This window comes from Pseudophryne corroboree, chromosome 4, assembly GCF_028390025.1.
Source record: "Pseudophryne corroboree isolate aPseCor3 chromosome 4, aPseCor3.hap2, whole genome shotgun sequence".
Classification (NCBI taxonomy): Eukaryota; Metazoa; Chordata; class Amphibia; order Anura; family Myobatrachidae; genus Pseudophryne; species Pseudophryne corroboree.
The window spans coordinates 125298757-125318928 of record NC_086447.1 but is presented as its reverse complement, the minus strand read 5'-3'; the positions used below and the strand labels follow the sequence as shown (position 1 = coordinate 125318928).

Below are 20172 nucleotides of genomic sequence, written 5' to 3'. Positions count from 1 at the left end.
GTTATTGACTTTCTGCTTGGAGATAGCACATTGCAAATCCCAATAAAAGCACTCCTAAATGGTATCACTCTTTTTTGCTCTAACCCATTCTAGAGGGTTCCGGTATGAATGGTCGACCATGTTATGGTCGACAGTCATTAGGTCTACCACTATTGGTCGACATTGACATGGTCGACATGGACACATGGTCGACACATGAAAGGTCGACACATGAAAAGGTCGACATGAGTTTTTTTTACTTTTTTTGGTGTCGTTTTTTGCGTAAAGTGACTGGGAACCCCAATTAGTGCACCGCGTCCGCTCGCCATGCTTCGGGCATGGAGCCTTCGCTTCGCTCTGCACAGATTACCGTTCCAATCGTAGTCCACGTGGATCGTAAAGTATGGAAAAGTTCCCCAAAAGAAAAAAAAGTTAAAAAACTCATGTCGACCTTTTCATGTGTCGACCTTTCATGTGTCGACCATGTGTCAATGTCGACCAATAGTTGTCGACCTAATGACTGTCGACCATAACATGGTCGACCATGTGAATGGATACCATTCTAGAGAAAGGTAATCCTGCAAGCACGATCAAGCAATATTAAATATTTTGGTCACTTATTGGAGATCATTAGTGCATCCTGTAGTGAAGAAACAGGCAGGTTATTGGTTGTGCAAGTCACAGGTCCCTGGGGTCTCTGTCCTGGATGGTGCTGCTACTAGATCATTCACAGAAATCTCCTGGAAGCTTCCTGTGCAAGAAAGTGCATTATCACTGTACATAACTTACACTAGCCCAGCTCTTATGCAAAAAGGTGTATCCAGGATCCACTAATAACAGTGTGCACAGCACATGATCTTAGTAAATTCCTGACCCCTTGTCTTACAGTTCTTTTCTGATCAGGTGGCTAATTGGAGCTGGTGCAAGGTGGACCTGTGTCAGCACAAAATGCTGGCAAAGTGCAGATCTCAATTTTCCTGCCAGCACTTGGTTCAGAAGACAGGGACAGATGCTCTCCTGAGAAGAGGGATAGGAGAGTCCTGCAGGGCACATGTAGTCAGCCCCCCGCCCTGGGATGGGAGTATACCTATTATCTGGCAGGAGAAATAAATGGTGCAGGGAGCCCGGCCAGTGACAGCTGGTCACACTACTACTGCTCTTACCTCTATCTGTGTAGTAGTTCTCCTTCAGGTCACCATGTCTGTTGTCCCCTGCTGCCATCTCTGCCCTCGGCCCCTCAGTGCTACCGAGCTCCAGTGTCTTCCTGGACGTCTGTGATTGGTCACCAAAGTACAAGGCACGCCCCCCACTGTGAGGCATGCCTCACATGGCTCTTTACTGTATTAATGGCCGCTGTGTAGCCCCGCCCCCAGCTCTGCATGCAGTGTCTGACTATACAAAGCTGAGGCAGATCTCCTACTGCCTCATTTCTTGTCTTTTCCTGCAGGGAACCCTGCAAATCTGAAGGGTTTTGCCTATAGAAAATTATTACAGCAATACAAAGAAGATGCTTGTAAGTTATGATTATCTTCTTTGTGTTATTCTAATAGTTTCTATAGCCAAAACTCTAGAGAATTACAGGCAGTATGACAGGTGAGGCACTGCCTCACCTGCCTCCCCTGACTGCACGTCCCTGGTAGTTAGCCAGGCGTGGGTGTGTCGCTGACAGTGGCTGAGTCTAAAGACGTAGTAGCACTGACACAGGATGCTATGGCCACATGGGGAAATTGCATTTGCCATAGTGCTGCTGCAAGCTTTGATGGTGCGGATGATTGTGCGTCTATGACGCACCAAAAAGGATTAGCGCTATTGCAAGTGGGCGTCACAGTATGCTCAGACCCTACCATCGCATTAGCATAAAGGTGCAGACACATCTGTGGCAAAAGACATAGGGGGACATGTACTAAGCAGTGATAAAAGTGGAGAAGTGAGCCAGTGGAGAAGTTGCCCATGGCAACCAATCAGCTGCTCTGTATAAGTTTATAGTATGCAATTATAAATGTTACGTCAATGCTGATTGGTTGCCATGGGCAGCTTCTCCACTAGTCACCTATTGCACTGGCTCAAATAAGAGCTAACCATAGATGCACCCCGCCCTGTGAGTGGTAAGTACAGCTGTGTACCCCGCTTCTGTGGTGGAGAGTGCAGTGTTACATGCACCCCACCCTGTGAGTGGTAAGTGCATAGCTGTGCCCCGCTTCTGGTGCGGTGAGTGCTGTGGTTTTTCTTCTGTGTGTATATGAAGGGGTTAATCTATGGTTAGCTCTTATTAACCGTGGCCACTAGCTTTCTCATGCACCCCTGTGTGGACTTTATTATCCTGAACCTGTCTCAGCTGTTTTTTATAGTGATGAGCGGGTTCGGTTCCTCTGAGTCCGAACCCGCCCGAACTTCAGCTTTTTTCCACGGGTCCGAGCAGGCTCGGATCCTCCCGCCTTGCTCGGTTAACCCGAGCACGCCCGAACGTCATCATCCCGCTGTTGGATTCTCGCGAGACTCGGATTCTATATAAGGAGCCGCGCGTCGCCGCCATTTTCACACGTGCATTGAGAGTCATAGGGAGAGGACGTGGCTGGCGTCCTCTCCGTTTAGAGAAGAGAGAGACACAGTATTTTGGGGAGCATTATTAGGAGGAGTACTACTATACTGTATACTACTCTACTACTTGCTGAAGTGATATTTATAGAGTCATAGGGAGAGGACGTGGCTGGCGTCCTCTCCGTTTAGAGAAGAGAGAGACACAGTATTTTGGGGAGCATTATTAGGAGGAGTACTACTATACTGTATACTACTCTACTACTTGCTGAAGTGATATTTATAGAGTCATAGGGAGAGGACGTGGCTGGCGTCCTCTCCGTTTAGAGAAGAGAGAGACACAGTATTTTGGGGAGCATTATTAGGAGGAGTACTACTATACTGTATACTACTATACTACTTGCTGAAGTGATATTTATAGAGTCATAGGGAGAGGACGTGGCTGGCGTCCTCTCCGTTTAGAGAAGAGAGAGACACAGTATACTATTTTGGGGAGCATTATTAGGAGGAGTACTACTATACTGTATACTACTCTACTACTTGCTGAAGTGATATTTATAGAGTCATAGGGAGAGGACGTGGCTGGCGTCCTCTCCGTTTAGAGAAGAGAGAGACACAGTATTTTGGGGAGCATTATTAGGAGGAGTACTACTATACTGTATACTACTCTACTACTTGCTGAAGTGATATTTATAGAGTCATAGGGAGAGGACGTGGCTGGCGTCCTCTCCGTTTAGAGAAGAGAGAGACACAGTATTTTGGGGAGCATTATTAGGAGGAGTACTACTATACTGTATACTACTATACTACTTGCTGAAGTGATATTTATAGATTAGATAGTGTGACTGTAAGTGTATTATCTGACTTGTGGGGGAGACACTGACAGTGGGGAGCAGTTAGAGTCTGAGAGCAGGACTCAGGAGTACATATAACGTACAGTGCACACTTTTGCTGCCAGAGTCAGTGCCACACTGCCATTGTTGTGACCACACTGACCACCAGTATAATAATATATTTTGTGATTGTCTGCTTAGGACTCGGAGTACTAGTTGCAAGTTGCAACGTGACCTGACCACCAGTTTAATAATCAATCACCACCAGTTTAATATATATATAATTGTATATAATATATATATATATATAATATTGTATACCACCTACCCGTGGTTTTTTTTTTTTCTTTCTTCTTTGTACATACTACTATAGTATAGTAGCTTACTGTAGCAGTCTGCGGTGCTGCTGAGCTGACAGTGTCCAGCAGGTCCGTCATCAGTCATCATTACCAATACCTAATAAATATATTATCTACCTGTCCGGCTGCAGTACTAGTGATATTATATATACATACATATATATATTGATTTCATCTCATTATCAATCATCCAGTCTATATTAGCAGCAGACACAGTACGGTAGTCCACGGCTGTAGCTACCTCTGTGTCGGCACTCGGCAGTCCATCCATAATTGTATACTAGTATCCATCCATCTCCATTGTTTACCTGAGGTGCCTTTTAGTTGTGCCTATTAAAATATGGAGAACAAAAATGTTGAGGTTCCAAAATTAGGGAAAGATCAAGATCCACTTCCACCTCGTGCTGAAGCTGCTGCCACTAGTCATGGCCGAGACGATGAAATGCCAGCAACGTCGTCTGCCAAGGCCGATGCCCAATGGCATAGTACAGAGCATGTCAAATCCAAAACACCAAATATCAGTAAAAAAAGGACTCCAAAACCTAAAATAAAATTGTCGGAGGAGAAGCGTAAACTTGCCAATATGCCATTTACCACACGGAGTGGCAAGGAACGGCTGAGGCCCTGGCCTATGTTCATGGCTAGTGGTTCAGCTTCACAGGAGGATGGAAGCACTCAGCCTCTCGCTAGAAAACTGAAAAGACTCAAGCTGGCAAAAGCACCGCAAAGAACTGTGCGTTCTTCGAAATCCCAAATCCACAAGGAGAGTCCAATTGTGTCGGTTGCGATGCCTGACCTTCCCAACACTGGACGTGAAGAGCATGCGCCTTCCACCATTTGCACGCCCCCTGCAAGTGCTGGAAGGAGCACCCGCAGTCCAGTTCCTGATAGTCAGATTGAAAATGTCAGTGTTGAAGTACACCAGGATGAGAAAGGATATGGGTGTTGCTGGCGCTGGGGAGGAAATTGACAAGGAGGATTCTGATGGTGAGGTGGTTTGTTTAAGTCAGGCACCCGGGGAGACACCTGTTGTCCGTGGGAGGAATAGGGCCGTTGACATGCCTGGTGAAAATACCAAAAAAATCAGCTCTTCGGTGTGGAAGTATTTCACCAGAAATGCGGACATTTGTCAAGCCGTGTGTTGCCTTTGTCAAGCTGTAATAAGTAGGGGTAAGGACGTTAACCACCTCGGAACATCCTCCCTTATACGTCACCTGCAGCGCATTCATAATAAGTCAGTGACAAGTTCAAAAACTTTGGGTGACAGCGGAAGCAGTCCACTGACCAGTAAATCCCTTCCTCTTGTAACCAAGCTCACGCAAACCACCCCACCACCAACTCCCTCAGTGTCAATTTCCTCCTTCCCCAGGAATGCCAATAGTCCTGCAGGCCATGTCACTGGCAATTCTGACGAGTCCTCTCCTGCCTGGGATTCCTCCGATGCATCCTTGCGTGTAACGCCTACTGCTGCTGGCGCTGCTGTTGTTGCTGCTGGGAGTCGATGGTCATCCCAGAGGGGAAGTCGGAAGACCACTTGTACTACTTCCAGTAAGCAATTGACTGTCCAACAGTCCTTTGCGAGGAAGATGAAATATCACAGCAGTCATCCTGCTGCAAAGCGGATAACTGAGGCCTTGGCATCCTGGGTGGTGAGAAACGTGGTTCCAGTATCCATCATTACTGCAGAGCCAACTAGAGACTTGTTGGAGGTACTGTGTCCCCGGTACCAAATACCATCTAGGTTCCATTTCTCTAGGCAGGCGATACCGAAAATGTACACAGACCTCAGAAAAAGAGTCACCAGTGTCCTAAAAAATGCAGCTGTACCCAATGTCCACTTAACCACGGACATGTGGACAAGTGGAGCAGGGCAGGGTCAGGACTATATGACTGTGACAGCCCACTGGGTAGATGTATGGACTCCCGCCGCAAGAACAGCAGCGGCGGCACCAGTAGCAGCATCTCGCAAACGACAACTTTTTCCTAGGCAGGCTACGCTTTGTATCACCGGTTTCCAGAATACGCACACAGCTGAAAACCTCTTACGGCAACTGAGGAAGATCATCGCGGAATGGCTTACCCCAATTGGACTCTCCTGTGGATTTGTGGCATCGGACAACGCCAGCAATATTGTGTGTGCATTAAATATGGGCAAATTCCAGCACGTCCCATGTTTTGCACATACCTTGAATTTGGTGGTGCAGAATTTTTTAAAAAACGACAGGGGCGTGCAAGAGATGCTGTCGGTGGCCAGAAGAATTGCGGGACACTTTCGGCGTACAGGCACCACGTACAGAAGACTGGAGCACCACCAAAAACTACTGAACCTGCCCTGCCATCATCTGAAGCAAGAAGTGGTAACGAGGTGGAATTCAACCCTCTATATGCTTCAGAGGTTGGAGGAGCAGCAAAAGGCCATTCAAGCCTATACAATTGAGCACGATATAGGAGGTGGAATGCACCTGTCTCAAGTGCAGTGGAGAATGATTTCAACGTTGTGCAAGGTTCTGATGCCCTTTGAACTTGCCACACGTGAAGTCAGTTCAGACACTGCCAGCCTGAGTCAGGTCATTCCCCTCATCAGGCTTTTGCAGAAGAAGCTGGAGACATTGAAGGAGGAGCTAACACGGAGCGATTCCGCTAGGCATGTGGGACTTGTGGATGGAGCCCTTAATTCGCTTAACAAGGATTCACGGGTGGTCAATCTGTTGAAATCAGAGCACTACATTTTGGCCACCGTGCTCGATCCTAGATTTAAAGCCTACCTTGGATCTCTCTTTCCGGCAGACACACGTCTGCTGGGGTTGAAAGACCTGCTGGTGAGAAAATTGTCAAGTCAAGCGGAACGCGACCTGTCAACATCTCCTCCTTCACATTCTCCCGCAACTGGGGGTGCGAGGAAAAGGCTCAGAATTCCGAGCCCACCCGCTGGCGGTGATGCAGGGCAGTCTGGAGCGACTGCTGATGCTGACATCTGGTCCGGACTGAAGAACCTGACAACGATTACGGACATGTCGTCTACTGTCACTGCATATGATTCTCTCAACATTGAAAGAATGGTGGAGGATTATATGAGTGACCGCATCCAAGTAGGCACGTCACACAGTCCGTACTTATACTGGCAGGAAAAAGAGGCAATTTGGAGGCCCTTGCACAAACTGGCTTTATTCTACCTAAGTTGCCCTCCCACAAGTGTGTACTCCGAAAGAGTGTTTAGTGCCGCCGCTCACCTTGTCAGCAATCGGCGTACGAGGTTACATCCAGAAAATGTGGAGAAGATGATGTTCATTAAAATGAATTATAATCAATTCCTCCGTGGAGGCATTGACCAGCAGCAATTGCCTCCACAAAGTACACAGGGAGCTGAGATGGTGGATTCCAGTGGGGACGAATTGATAATCTGTGAGGAGGGGGATGTACACGGTGATATATCGGAGGATGATGATGAGGTGGACATCTTGCCTCTGTAGAGCCAGTTTGTGCAAGGAGAGATTAATTGCTTCTTTTTTGGTGGGGGTCCAAACCAACCCGTCATTTCAGTCACAGTCGTGTGGCAGACCCTGTCACTGAAATGAAGGGTTGGTTAAAGTGTGCATGTCCTGTTTATACAACATAAGGGTGGGTGGGAGGGCCCAAGGACAATTCCATCTTGCACCTCTTTTTTCTTTAATTTTTCTTTGCGTCATGTGCTGTTTGGGGAGGGTTTTTTGGAAGGGACATCCTGCGTGACACTGCAGTGCCACTCCTAGATGGGCCCGGTGTTTGTGTCGGCCACTAGGGTCGCTTATCTTACTCACACAGCTACCTCATTGCGCCTCTTTTTTTCTTTGCGTCATGTGCTGTTTGGGGAGGGTTTTTTGGAAGGGACATCCTGCGTGACACTGCAGTGACACTCCTAGATGGGCCCGGTGTTTGTGTCGGCCACTAGGGTCGCTTATCTTACTCACACAGCTACCTCATTGCGCCTCTTTTTTTCTTTGCGTCATGTGCTGTTTGGGGAGGGTTTTTTGGAAGGGACATCCTGCGTGACACTGCAGTGACACTCCTAGATGGGCCCGGTGTTTGTGTCGGCCACTAGGGTCGCTTATCTTACTCACACAGCTACCTCATTGCGCCTCTTTTTTTCTTTGCGTCATGTGCTGTTTGGGGAGGGTTTTTTGGAAGGGACATCCTGCGTGACACTGCAGTGACACTCCTAGATGGGCCCGGTGTTTGTGTCGGCCACTAGGGTCGCTTATCTTACTCACACAGCTACCTCATTGCGCCTCTTTTTTTCTTTGCGTCATGTGCTGTTTGGGGAGGGTTTTTTGGAAGGGACATCCTGCGTGACACTGCAGTGACACTCCTAGATGGGCCCGGTGTTTGTGTCGGCCACTAGGGTCGCTTATCTTACTCACACAGCTATCTCATTGCGCCTCTTTTTTTCTTTGCGTCATGTGCTGTTTGGGGAGTGTTTTTTTGGAAGGGCCATCCTGCGTGACACTGCAGTGACACTCCTAGATGGGCCCGGTGTTTGTGTCGGCCACTAGGGTCGCTTAGCTTAGTCATCCAGCGACCTAGGTGCAAATTTTAGGACTAAAAATAATATTGTGAGGTGTGAGGTATTCAGAATAGACTGAAAATGAGTGTAAATTATGGTTTTTGAGGTTAATAATACTTTGGGATCAAAATGACCCCCAAATTCTATGATTTAAGCTGTTTTTTAGTGTTTTTTGAAAAAAACACCCGAATCCAAAACACACCCGAATCCGACAAAAAAAATTCGGTGAGGTTTTGCCAAAACGCGGTCGAACCCAAAACACGGCCGCGGAACCGAACCCAAAACCAAAACACAAAACCCGAAAAATTTCCGGCGCTCATCTCTAGTTTTTTAGCAATCATCTTTGAGCCAGTGCAATAGGTGACTAGTGTGCCTTTAAAAGCCATAAAGTCTGTGGCAGGTACACATTACATCTAGCAGGCAGATGATGCAGCAGTGTGGTAGTCAGGTTTTAAGACTCTGTGATAGTGTAGGACCTGTATGAAGGTGGTGTACCTTGAATCGGTATACAGGCTTCCGTGCATTGGCCAATCCACCAACTAAACCCCCATCATTTATTTATTGAATTGTTGAGGATAAGTGAGTTTACTTTGGTGAGTGCTGGGTTCTCTGTTTGTATATATATATATATATATATATATATGTGTGTGTCTGTTGTGTGTGTATGTGTGACTGCGGCATAATATGTGTAAGTGTCACTGGTACAGTAGGCGTTACGTGTGTAAGCGGCACTGGTACAGGGGGTGTTACGTGTGTAAGCGTCACTGCTACAGGGGGTGTTACGTGTGTAAGCGGCACTGCTACAGGGGGCGTTATGTGTATAAGCGGCACTGGTACAGGGGGCGTTACGTGTGTAAGCGGCACTGGTACAGGGGGCGTTACGTGTGTAAGCGGCACTGGTACAGGGGGCATTACGTGTGTAAGCGGCATTGCTACAGGGGGCGTTACGTGTGTAAGCGGCACTGGTACAGGGGGCGTTATGTGTGTAAGCGGCACTGGTACAGGGGGCGTTACGTGTGTAGGCGGCACTGGTACAGGGGGCGTTACGTGTGTACGCATCACTGGTACAGGGGGGCGTTACATGCGTAAGCGTCACTGGTACAGGGGGGGCGTTACGTGTGTAAGCATCCGTTACGTGTGTAAGCATCAATGGTACAGGGGGTGTTACGTGTGTAAGCGGCACTGCTACAGGGGGCGTTATGTGTATAAGCGGCACTGGTACAGGGGGCGTTACGTGTGTAAGCGGCACTGGTACAGGGAGCATTACGTGTGTAAGCGGCATTGCTACAGGGGGCGTTACGTGTGTAAGCGGCACTGGTACAGGGGGCGTTATGTGTGTAAGCGGCACTGGTACAGGGGGCGTTACGTGTGTAGGCGGCACTGGTACAGGGGGGCGTTACGTTGTACGCATCACTGGTACAGGGGGGGCATTACATGCGTAAGCGTCACTGGTACAGGGGGGGGCGTTACGTGTGTAAGCATCACTGGTACAGGGGCCGTTACGTGTGTAAGCATCAATGGTACAGGGGGCGTTACGTGTGTAAGCGTCACTGGTACAGGGGGCGTTACGTGTGTAAGCGTCACTGCTACAGGGGGCGTTACGTGTGAAAGCGTCACTGGTACGGGGGCGTTACATGTGTAAACGTCACTGGTACAGGGGGCGTAACGTGTGTAAGCATCACTGGTACAGGGGGGCGTTACGTGTGTAAGCGTCACTGGTACAGGGGGCGTTACGCGTGTAAGCGTCACTGCTACAGGGGGTGTTACTTGTGTAAGCGTCACTGATACAGGGGGGCGTTACATGTGTAAGTGTCACTGGTACATGGGGCATTACATGTGTAAGCGTCACTGATACAGGGGGTATAATGTGCGCTGTGCCTTTGTAAAGTATGCGAGGGTGTAAATTTATAGTTTGCAGGGGGGCGCCGAACATCCTAGCACCGGCACTGACTGCACACCCACTGCACTGCACAGCACTGTCACCCTTTACATTGATTCAGCGTCCAGACATTACCCTCCGCGATATCACCCACTCTATCCGTTACATTAGCCATCTCGGGGCTTCCAGGCCGGCAGCCCAGGTGCTGTGTTGCGGAGTCAGGGCCTCTGGGGATCTGGGTGCGGCTGTGGCTGGGAGGCACTTCTGTGACATTACGCGCAGAGGAGGCTCTGGGGCTCAGAGTATGCGGCGCTGGGAGGGCTATGGAAGCCTTCCGCTGCCCCGCTTTCATACACATCTATGCCGGTGGCCGCAGCAGCTTTTGTTCCACCTGCTCCATGGCTAGGGAGTAGGGATTGTTGATGCCGGAGGGGGCAGGCGGACTGGCAGCAGGACATAGGACGCTGCAGTAAAAGGATGTTTTTTCCTTATCTACAGCACAGATACTTGCTGCAGATGCAGTGACATACCCTTCAGCTGCACCTTTTTGGCAGGTACAGTCCCTTTTTTTTATACTCTGTACTGATTTTTTACTCTCCAAGCTTCCATTGAAAGTATAGGAAAAGGGGCGTGGCCACGCGGGTGTACCCGTGGCCACGCCCCCTTTTCGAATTTGCATCAATGTTTATGTGTAAAGTGTTGGAGGGTATATTGCTGCAGATGCAGTGGGCCTATTTTGGGGGGTGGGGCTGGAGCTGCAGCTCCATCAGTTCCATTGCTAATCCTGCTCTGTGAAAACACAGCAGGCAAAGGGCAGAGCCTTCCATTGGATGTAAGCTGTGTGGGAGGGCGTTTCTCGCCCAATCAGCTGTGGACTGGGTGTGATAGACCTGCCACTAACCCAATGAGAGATGCGTTATACACACAGGCACAAAGTCACAGAGCTGGGCTATTATATAGGAGATTAGAAAGCAGCATAAATCCTCCAGTAAACTTTCAGATGACAGTAGATTGGGTGTAGTATGGTATGCCGGCGGTCGGGCTCCCGCCGACCAGCATACCGGCGCCGGGAGCCCGACCGCCAGTTTACCGACAGTGTGGCGAGCGCAAATGAGCTATGCCGCCACGATATTTTATTCTCCCTCCAGGGGGGTCGTGGACCCCCGCGTGGGAGAATAAGTGTCGGTATGCCGGCTGTCGGGATTCCGGCGCCGGTATACTGTGCGCCGGGATCCCTACAGCCGGCATACTGAAGACCACCCCAGTAGATTAAAGGCTTCCGACCACCAGCCATTTTCTGTGTATGTCTGTGTTAGCATGGATAAATCACTGCCCTGTGGACATAGGTGTTTCTAGGGGCCCGAGCGCCCATGGCAAAATAAGGGACTGGCATCCCCCTTGGGACACAGAGAGAGGGAGAGGGCAGGGATACTGAGTGGGAGTTATAGGGAGGGTGAGGGCGGGAACACTGAGAGGGAGTTATAGGGCGAGTGAGGGCAGGAACGCTGAAGGGGAGTTATAGGGAGGGTGATGGCTGGGACACTGAGGGGGAGTTACAGGGAGGGTGAGGGCAGGGATACTGAGGGGGAGTTACAGGGAGGGTGAGGGCAGGGACGCTGAGGGGGAGTTACAGGGAGGGTGTGGGCAGTGATACTGAGGGGGAGTTACAGGGAGGGTGAGGGCAGGGACACTGAGGGGGAGTTACAGGGAGGGTGAGGGCAGGGATACTGAGGGGGAGTTACAGGGAAGGTGAGGGCAGGGATACTGAGGGGGAGTTACAGGGAGGGTGAGGGCAGTGATACTGAGGGGGAGTTATAGGGCGAGTGAGGGCAGGAACACTGAAGTGGAGTTATAGGGAGGGTGAGGGCAGGGATACTTATGGGGAGTTACAGGGAGGGTGATGGCAGAGATACTGAGGGGGAGTTACAGGGAGGGTGAGGGCAGGGATACTGAGGGGGAGTTACAGGGAGGGTGAGGGCAGGGATACTGAGGGGGAGTTACAGGGAGGGTGAGGGCAGGGATACTAAGGGGGAGTTACAGGGAGGGTGAGGGCAGGGATACTGAGGGGGAGTTACAGGGAGGGTGAGGGCAGTGATACTGAGGGGGAGTTACAGGGAGGGTGAGGGCAGGGACACTGAGGGGGAGTTATAGGGAGGGTGATGGCTGGGACACTGAGGGGGAGTTACAGGCAGGGTGAGGGCAGTGATACTGAGGGGGAGTTACAGGGAGGGTGAGGGCAGGGATACTGAGGGGGAGTTATAGGGCGAGTGAGGGCAGGGATACTGAGGGGGAGTTACAGGCAGGGTGATGGCAGTGATACTGAGGGGGAGTTACAGGGAGGGTGAGGGCAGGGATACTGAGGGGGAGTTACAGGGAAGGTGAGGGCAGGGACACTGAGGGGGAGTTACAGGGAGGGTGAGGTCAGGGATACTGAGGGGGAGTTACAGGGAGGGTGAGGTCAGGGATACTGAGGGGGAGTTACAGGGAGGGTGAGGGCAGGGATACTGAGGGGGAGTTACAGGGAAGGTGAGGGCAGGGACACTGAGGGGGAGTTACAGGGAGGGTGAGGGCAGGGATACTGAGGGGGAGTTACAGGGAGGGTGAGGGCAGGGATACTGAGGGGGAGTTACAGGGAGGGTGAGGGCAGGGATACTGAGGGGGAGTTACAGGGAGGGTGATGGCAGGGATACTGAGGGGGAGTTACAGGGAAGGTGAGGGCAGGGATACTGAGGGGGAGTTACAGGTAGGGTGAGGGCAGGGATACTGAGGGGGAGTTACAGGGAGGGTGAGGGCAGTGATACTGAGGGGGAGTTACAGGGAAGGTGAGGGCAGGGACACTGAGGGGGAGTTACAGGGAGGGTGAGGTCAGGGATACTGAGGGGGAGTTACAGGGAGGGTGAGGTCAGGGATACTGAGGGGGAGTTACAGGGAGGGTGAGGGCAGGGATACTGAGGGGGAGTTACAGGGAAGGTGAGGGCAGGGACACTGAGGGGGAGTTACAGGGAGGGTGAGGGCAGGGATACTGAGGGGGAGTTACAGGGAGGGTGAGGGCAGTAATACTGAGGGGGAGTTACAGGGAGGGTGAGGGCAGGGATACTGAGGGGGAGTTACAGGGAGGGTGATGGCAGGGATACTGAGGGGGAGTTACAGGGAGGGTGAGGGCAGGGACAATGAGGGGGAGTTACAGGTAGGGTGAGGGCAGGGATACTGAGGGGGAGTTACAGGGAGGGTGAGGGCAGTGATACTGAGGGGGAGTTACACGGAGGGTGAGGGCAGGGATACTGAGAGGGAGTTACAGGGAGGGTGAGGGCAGGGATACTGAGGGGGAGTTACAGGGAGGGTGAGGGCAGTGATACTGAGGGGGAGTTACACGGAGGGTGAGGGCAGGGATACTGAGGGGGAGTTACAGGGAGGGTGAGGGCAGGGATACTGAGGGGGAGTTACAGGGAGGGTGAGGGCAGGGATACTGAGGGGGAGTTACACGGAGGGTGAGGGCAGGGATACTGAGGGGGAGTTACAGGGAGGGTGAGGGCAGTGATACTGAGGGGGAGTTACAGGGAGGGTGAGGGCAGTGATACTGAGGGGGAGTTACAGGGAGAGTGAGGGCAGGGACACTGAGGGGGAGTTATAGGGAGGGTGAGGGCAGGGACACTGAGGGGGAGTTACAGGGAGGGTGATGGCTGGGACACTGAGGGGGAGTTACAGGGAGGGTGAGGGCAGGGATACTGAGGGGGAGTTACAGGGAGGGTGAGGGCAGTGATACTGAGGGGGAGTTACACGGAGGGTGAGGGCAGGGATACTGAGGGGGAGTTACAGGGAGGGTGAGGGCAGGGATACTGAGGGGGAGTTACAGTGAGGGTGAGGGCAGTGATACTGAGGGGGAGTTATACGGAGGGTGAGGGCAGGGATACTGAGGGGGAGTTACAGGGAAGGTGAGGGCAGTGATACTGAGGGGGAGTTACAGGGAGGGTGAGGGCAGGGATACTGAGGGGGAGTTACAGGGAGGGTGAGGGCAGTGATACTGAGGGGGAGTTACAGGGAGGGTGAGGGCAGTGATACTGAGGGGGAGTTACAGGGAGGGTGAGGGCAGGGACACTGAGGGGGAGTTATAGGGAGGGTGAGGGCAGGGACACTGAGGGGGAGTTACAGGGAGGGTGATGGCTGGGACACTGAGGGGGAGTTACAGGGAGGGTGAGGGCAGGGATACTGAGGGGGAGTTACAGGGAGGGTGAGGGCAGTGATACTGAGGGGGAGTTATAGGGAGGGTGAGGGCAGTGATAATGAGGGGGAGTTACAGGGAGGGTGAGGGCAGGGACACTGAGGGGGAGTTATAGGGAGGGTGATGGCTGGGACACTGAGGGGGAGTTACAGGGAGGGTGAGGGCAGGGATACTGAGGGGGAGTTACAGGGAGGGTGAGGGCAGGGATACTGAGGGGGAGTTACAGGGAGGGTGAGGGCAGTGATACTGAGGGGGAGTTACAGGGAGGGTGAGGGCAGGGATACTGAGAGGGAGTTACAGGCAGGGTGAGGGCAGGGATACTGAGAGGGAGTTACAGGCAGGGTGAGGGCAGGGATACTGAGGGGGAGTTACAGGGAGGGTGAGGGCAGGGATACTGAGGGGGAGTTACAGGGAGGGTGAGGGCAGGGATACTGAGGGGGAGTTACAGGGAGGGTGAGGGCAGTGATACTGAGGGGGAGTTACAGGGAGGGTGAGGGCAGTGATACTGAGGGGGAGCTATAGGGAGGGTGAGGGCAGGGATACTGAGGGGGAGTTACAGGCAGGGTGATGGCAGGGATACTGAGGGGGAGTTACAGGGAAGGTGAGGGCAGTGATACTGAGGGGGAGTTACAGGCAGGGTGAGGGCAGGGATACTGAGGGGGAGTTACAGGCAGGGTGAGGGCAGGGATACTGAGGGGGAGTTACAGGGAGGGTGAGGGCAGGGATACTGAGGGGGAGTTACAGGGAAGGTGAGGGCAGTGATACTGAGGGGGAGTTACAGGGAGGGTGAGGGCAGTGATACTGAGGGGGAGTTATAGGGAGGGTGAGGGCAGGGATACTGAGGGGGAGTTACAGGGAGGGTGAGGGCAGGGATGCTGAGGGGGAGTTACAGGGAGGGTGATGGCAGGGATACTGAGGGGGAGTTACAGGGAGGGTGAGGGCAGGGATACTGAGGGGGAGTTACAGGGAGGGTGAGGGCAGTGACACTGAGGGGGAGTTACAGGCAGGGTGAGGGCAGGGATACTGAGGGGGAGTTACAGGGAAGGTGAGGGCAGTGATACTGAGGGGGAGTTACAGGGAGGGTGAGGGCAGTGATACTGAGGGGGAGTTACAGGCAGGGTGAGGGCAGGGATACTGAGAGGGAGTTACAGGCAGGGTGAGGGCAGGGATACTGAGGGGGAGTTACAGGGAGGGTGAGGGCAGGGATACTGAGGGGGAGTTATAGGGAGGGTGAGGACAGGGATACTGAGGGGGAGTTACAGGGAGGGTGAGGGCAGTGATACTGAGGGGGAGTTACAGGGAGGGTGAGGGCAGTGATACTGAGGGGGAGTTACAGGGAAGGTGAGGGCAGTGATACTGAGGGGGAGTTACAGGGAGGGTGAGGGCAGTGATACTGAGGGGGAGTTATAGGGAGAGTGAGGGCAGGGATACTGAGGGGGAGTTACAGGGAGGGTGAGGGCAGGGATGCTGAGGGGGAGTTACAGGGAGGGTGATGGCAGGGATACTGAGGGGGAGTTACAGGGAGGGTGAGGGCAGGGATACTGAGGGGGAGTTACAGGGAGGGTGAGGGCAGTGACACTGAGGGGGAGTTACAGGCAGGGTGAGGGCAGGGATACTGAGGGGGAGTTACAGGGAAGGTGAGTGCAGTGATACTGAGGGGGAGTTACAGGGAGGGTGAGGGCAGTGATACTGAGGGGGAGTTACAGGCAGGGTGAGGGCAGGGATACTGAGAGGGAGTTACAGGCAGGGTGAGGGCAGGGATACTGAGGGGGAGTTACAGGGAGGGTGAGGGCAGGGATACTGAGGGGGAGTTATAGGGAGGGTGAGGGCAGGGATACTGAGGGGGAGTTACAGGGAGGGTGAGGGCAGTGATACTGAGGGGGAGTTACAGGGAGGGTGAGGGCAGTGATACTGAGGGGGAGTTATAGGGAGGGTGAGGGCAGGGATACTGAGGGGGAGTTACAGGCAGGGTGAGGGCAGGGATACTGAGGGGGAGTTACAGGGAAGGTGAGGGCAGTGATACTGAGGGGGAGTTACAGGCAGGGTGAGGGCAGGGATACTGAGGGGGAGTTACAGGGAGGGTGAGGGCAGTGATACTGAGGGGGAGTTACAGGGAAGGTGAGGGCAGTGATACTGAGGGGGAGTTACAGGGAGGGTGAGGGCAGGGATACTGAGGGGGAGTTACAGGGAGGGTGAGGGCAGTGATACTGAGGGGGAGTTACAGGGAGGGTGAGGGCAGTGATACTGAGGGGGAGTTACAGGGAGGGTGAGGGCAGGGACACTGAAGGGGAGTTATAGGGAGGGTGAGGGCAGGGACACTGAGGGGGAGTTATAGGGAGGGTGATGGCTGGGACACTGAGGGGGAGTTACAGGGAGGGTGAGGGCAGGGATACTGAGGGGGAGTTACAGGGAGGGTGAGGGCAGTGATACTGAGGAGGAGTTACAGGGAGGGTGAGGGCAGTGATACTGAGGGGGAGTTATAGGGAGGGTGATGGCTGGGACACTGAGGGGGAGTTATAGGGAGGGTGATGGCTGGGACACTGAGGGGGAGTTACAGGGAGGGTGAGGGCAGGGATACTGAGGGGGAGTTACAGGGAGGGTGAGGGCAGGGACACTGAGGGGGAGTTACAGGGAGGGTGAGGGCAGTGATACTGAGGGGGAGTTACAGGGAGGGTGAGGGCAGGGATACTGAGGGGGAGTTACAGGGAGGGTGAGGGCAGGGATACTGAGGGGGAGTTATAGGGAGGGTGAGGGCAGGGATACTGAGGGGGAGTTACAGGGAGGGTGAGGGCAGTGATACTGAGGGGGAGTTACAGGGAGGGTGAGGGCAGTGATACTGAGGGGGAGTTAGAGAGAGGGTGAGGGCAGGGATACTGAGGGGGAGTTACAGGCAGGGTGAGGGCAGGGATACTGAGGGGGAGTTACAGGGAAGGTGAGGGCAGTGATACTGAGGGGGAGTTACAGGCAGGGTGAGGGCAGGGATACTGAGGGGGAGTTACAGGGAGGGTGAGGGCAGTGATACTGAGGGGGAGTTACAGGGAAGGTGAGGGCAGGGATACTGAGGGGGAGTTACAGGGAGGGTGAGGGCAGGGATACTGAGGGGGAGTTACAGGGAGGGTGAGGGCAGTGATACTGAGGGGGAGTTACAGGGAGGGTGAGGGCAGTGATACTGAGGGGGAGTTACAGGGAGGGTGAGGGCAGGGACACTGAGGGGGAGTTATAGGGAGGGTGAGGGCAGGGACACTGAGGGGGAGTTATAGGGAGGGTGATGGCTGGGACACTGAGGGGGAGTTACAGGGAGGGTGAGGGCAGGGATACTGAGGGGGAGTTACAGGGAGGGTGAGGGCAGTGATACTGAGGAGGAGTTACAGGGAGGGTGAGGGCAGTGATACTGAGGGGGAGTTATAGGGAGGGTGATGGCTGGGACACTGAGGGGGAGTTATAGGGAGGGTGATGGCTGGGACACTGAGGGGGAGTTACAGGGAGGGTGAGGGCAGGGATACTGAGGGGGAGTTACAGGGAGGGTGAGGGCAGGGATACTGAGGGGGAGTTACAGGGAGGGTGAGGGCAGTGATACTGAGGGGGAGTTACAGGGAGGGTGAGGGCAGGGATACTGAGGGGGAGTTACAGGGAAGGTGAGGGCAGTGATACTGAGGGGGAGTTACAGGTAGGGTGAGGGCAGGGATACTGAGAGGGAGTTACAGGCAGGGTGAGGGCAGGGATACTGAGGGGGAGTTACAGGGAGGGTGAGGGCAGGGATACTGAGGGGGAGTTACAGGGAGGGTGAGGGCAGGGATACTGAGGGGGAGTTACAGGGAGGGTGAGGGCAGTGATACTGAGGGGGAGTTACAGGGAGGGCGAGGGCAGTGATACTGAGGGGGAGTTATAGGGAGGGTGAGGGCAGGGATACTGAGGGGGAGTTACAGGCAGGGTGAGGGCAGGGATACTGAGGGGGAGTTACAGGGAAGGTGAGGGCAGTGATACTGAGGGGGAGTTACAGGCAGGGTGAGGGCAGGGATACTGAGGGGGAGTTACAGGGAGGGTGAGGGCAGTGATACTGAGGGGGAGTTACAGGGAGGGTGAGGGCAGTGATACTGAGGGGGAGTTATAGGGAGGGTGAGGGCAGGGATACTGAGGGGGAGTTACAGGCAGGGTGAGGGCAGGGATACTGAGGGGGAGTTACAGGGAGGGTGAGGGCAAGGATACTGATTGGGAGTTACAGGGAAGGTGAGGGCAGTGATACTGAGGGGGAGTTACAGGGAGGGTGAGGGCAGTGATACTGAGGGGGAGTTACAGGGAGGGTGAGGGCAGTGATACTGAGGGGGAGTTACAGGGAGGGTGAGGGCAGTGATACTGAGGGGGAGTTATAGGGAGGGTGAGGGCAGGGATACTGAGGGGGAGTTACAGGCAGGGTGAGGGCAGGGATACTGAGGGGGAGTTACAGGGAGGGTGAGGGCAGTGATACTGAGGGGGAGTTACAGGGAAGGTGAGGGCAGTGATACTGAGGGGGAGTTACAGGGAGGGTGAGGGCAGTGATACTGAGGGGGAGTTACAGGCAGGGTGAGGGCAGGGATACTGAGAGGGAGTTACAGGGAGGGTGAGGGCAGGGATACTGAGGGGGAGTTATAGGGAGGGTGAGGGCAGGGATACTGAGGGGGGAGTTACAGGGAGGGGGAGGGCAGGGATACTGAGGGGGAGTTATAGGGAGGGTGAGGGCAGGGATACTGAGGGGGAGTTACAGGCAGGGTGAGGGCAGGGATACTGAGAGGGAGTTACAGGGAGGGTGAGGGCAGGGATACTGAGGGGGAGTTACAGGGAGGGTGAGGGCAGGGATACTGAGGGGGAGTTATAGGGAGGGTGAGGGCAGGGATACTGAGGGGGAGTTACAGGCAGGGTGAGGGCAGGGATTCTGAGGGGGAGTTACAGGGAAGGTGAGGGCAGTGATACTGAGGGGGAGTTATAGGGAGGGTGAGGGCAGGGATACTGAGGGGGAGTTACAGGGAGGGTGAGGGCAGGGATACTGAGGGGGAGTTATAGGGAGGGTGAGGGCAGGGATACTGAGGGGGAGTTACAGGGAGGGTGAGGGCAGGGATACTGAGGGGGAGTTATAGGGAGGGTGAGGGCAGGGATACTGAGGGGGAGTTACAGGCAGGGTGAGGGCAGGGATACTGAGGGGGAGTTACAGGGAAGGTGAGGGCAGTGATACTGAGGGGGAGTTACAGGGAGGGTGAGGGCAGTGATACTGAGGGGGAGTTACAGGGAGGGTGAGGGCAGTGATACTGAGGGGGAGTTACAGGGAGGGTGAGGGCAGTGATACTGAGGGGGAGTTACAGGCAGGGTGAGGGCAGGGATGCTGAGAGGGAGTTACAGGGAAGGTGAGGGCAGGGACACTGAGGGGGGAGTTACAGGGAGGGTGAGGGCAGTGATACTGAGGGGGAGTTACAGGGAGGGTGAGGGCAGGGATACTAAGGGGGAGTTACAGGGAGGGTGAGGGCAGGGACACTGAGGGGGAGTTACAGGGAGTATAAGTATTTTAAGATGTATATAATAAATAACAATAATAAAAAAAAATACTTCTCCCAGTTGTCAAAGTCAGAAAAATATCTCTGTGCACACTGCCATATTTGCACCTCACTCTGGTCCGCGCTGCGCATGCGTGCGCTTTCCCGTGATAGCGCATACCCGCTGATGCGTGCACCCGCTCGCATCGGTATGCGTATTTACGGTAAGGAGTATGTAGTCGTAGCGTGCGACCCAATCGTTACATATTTCCACAATTAACGTAGTTTAGAGATCATGGTCCCTTTGATAGATTCTGAAAGTTTGGT

General features: G+C 53.6%; 1 long non-coding RNA gene across 3 annotated transcripts in view; it reads right to left on the bottom strand.

The window, feature by feature from the left end:
* Window positions 1–20172, bottom strand: part of LOC134911160 (uncharacterized) — a 350439-nt gene that overhangs the window by 294740 nt on the left and 35527 nt on the right. The window contains exon 1 of one of the 3 annotated variants that reach the window (XR_010176367.1): window positions 1143–1236. The exons of the other annotated variants lie outside the window; for them this stretch is intronic. This is a non-coding gene — a long non-coding RNA (uncharacterized LOC134911160). Of the gene's footprint in view, window positions 1–1142; window positions 1237–20172 lie in introns of those variants that run through there. 3 annotated transcript variants of the gene reach the window in all.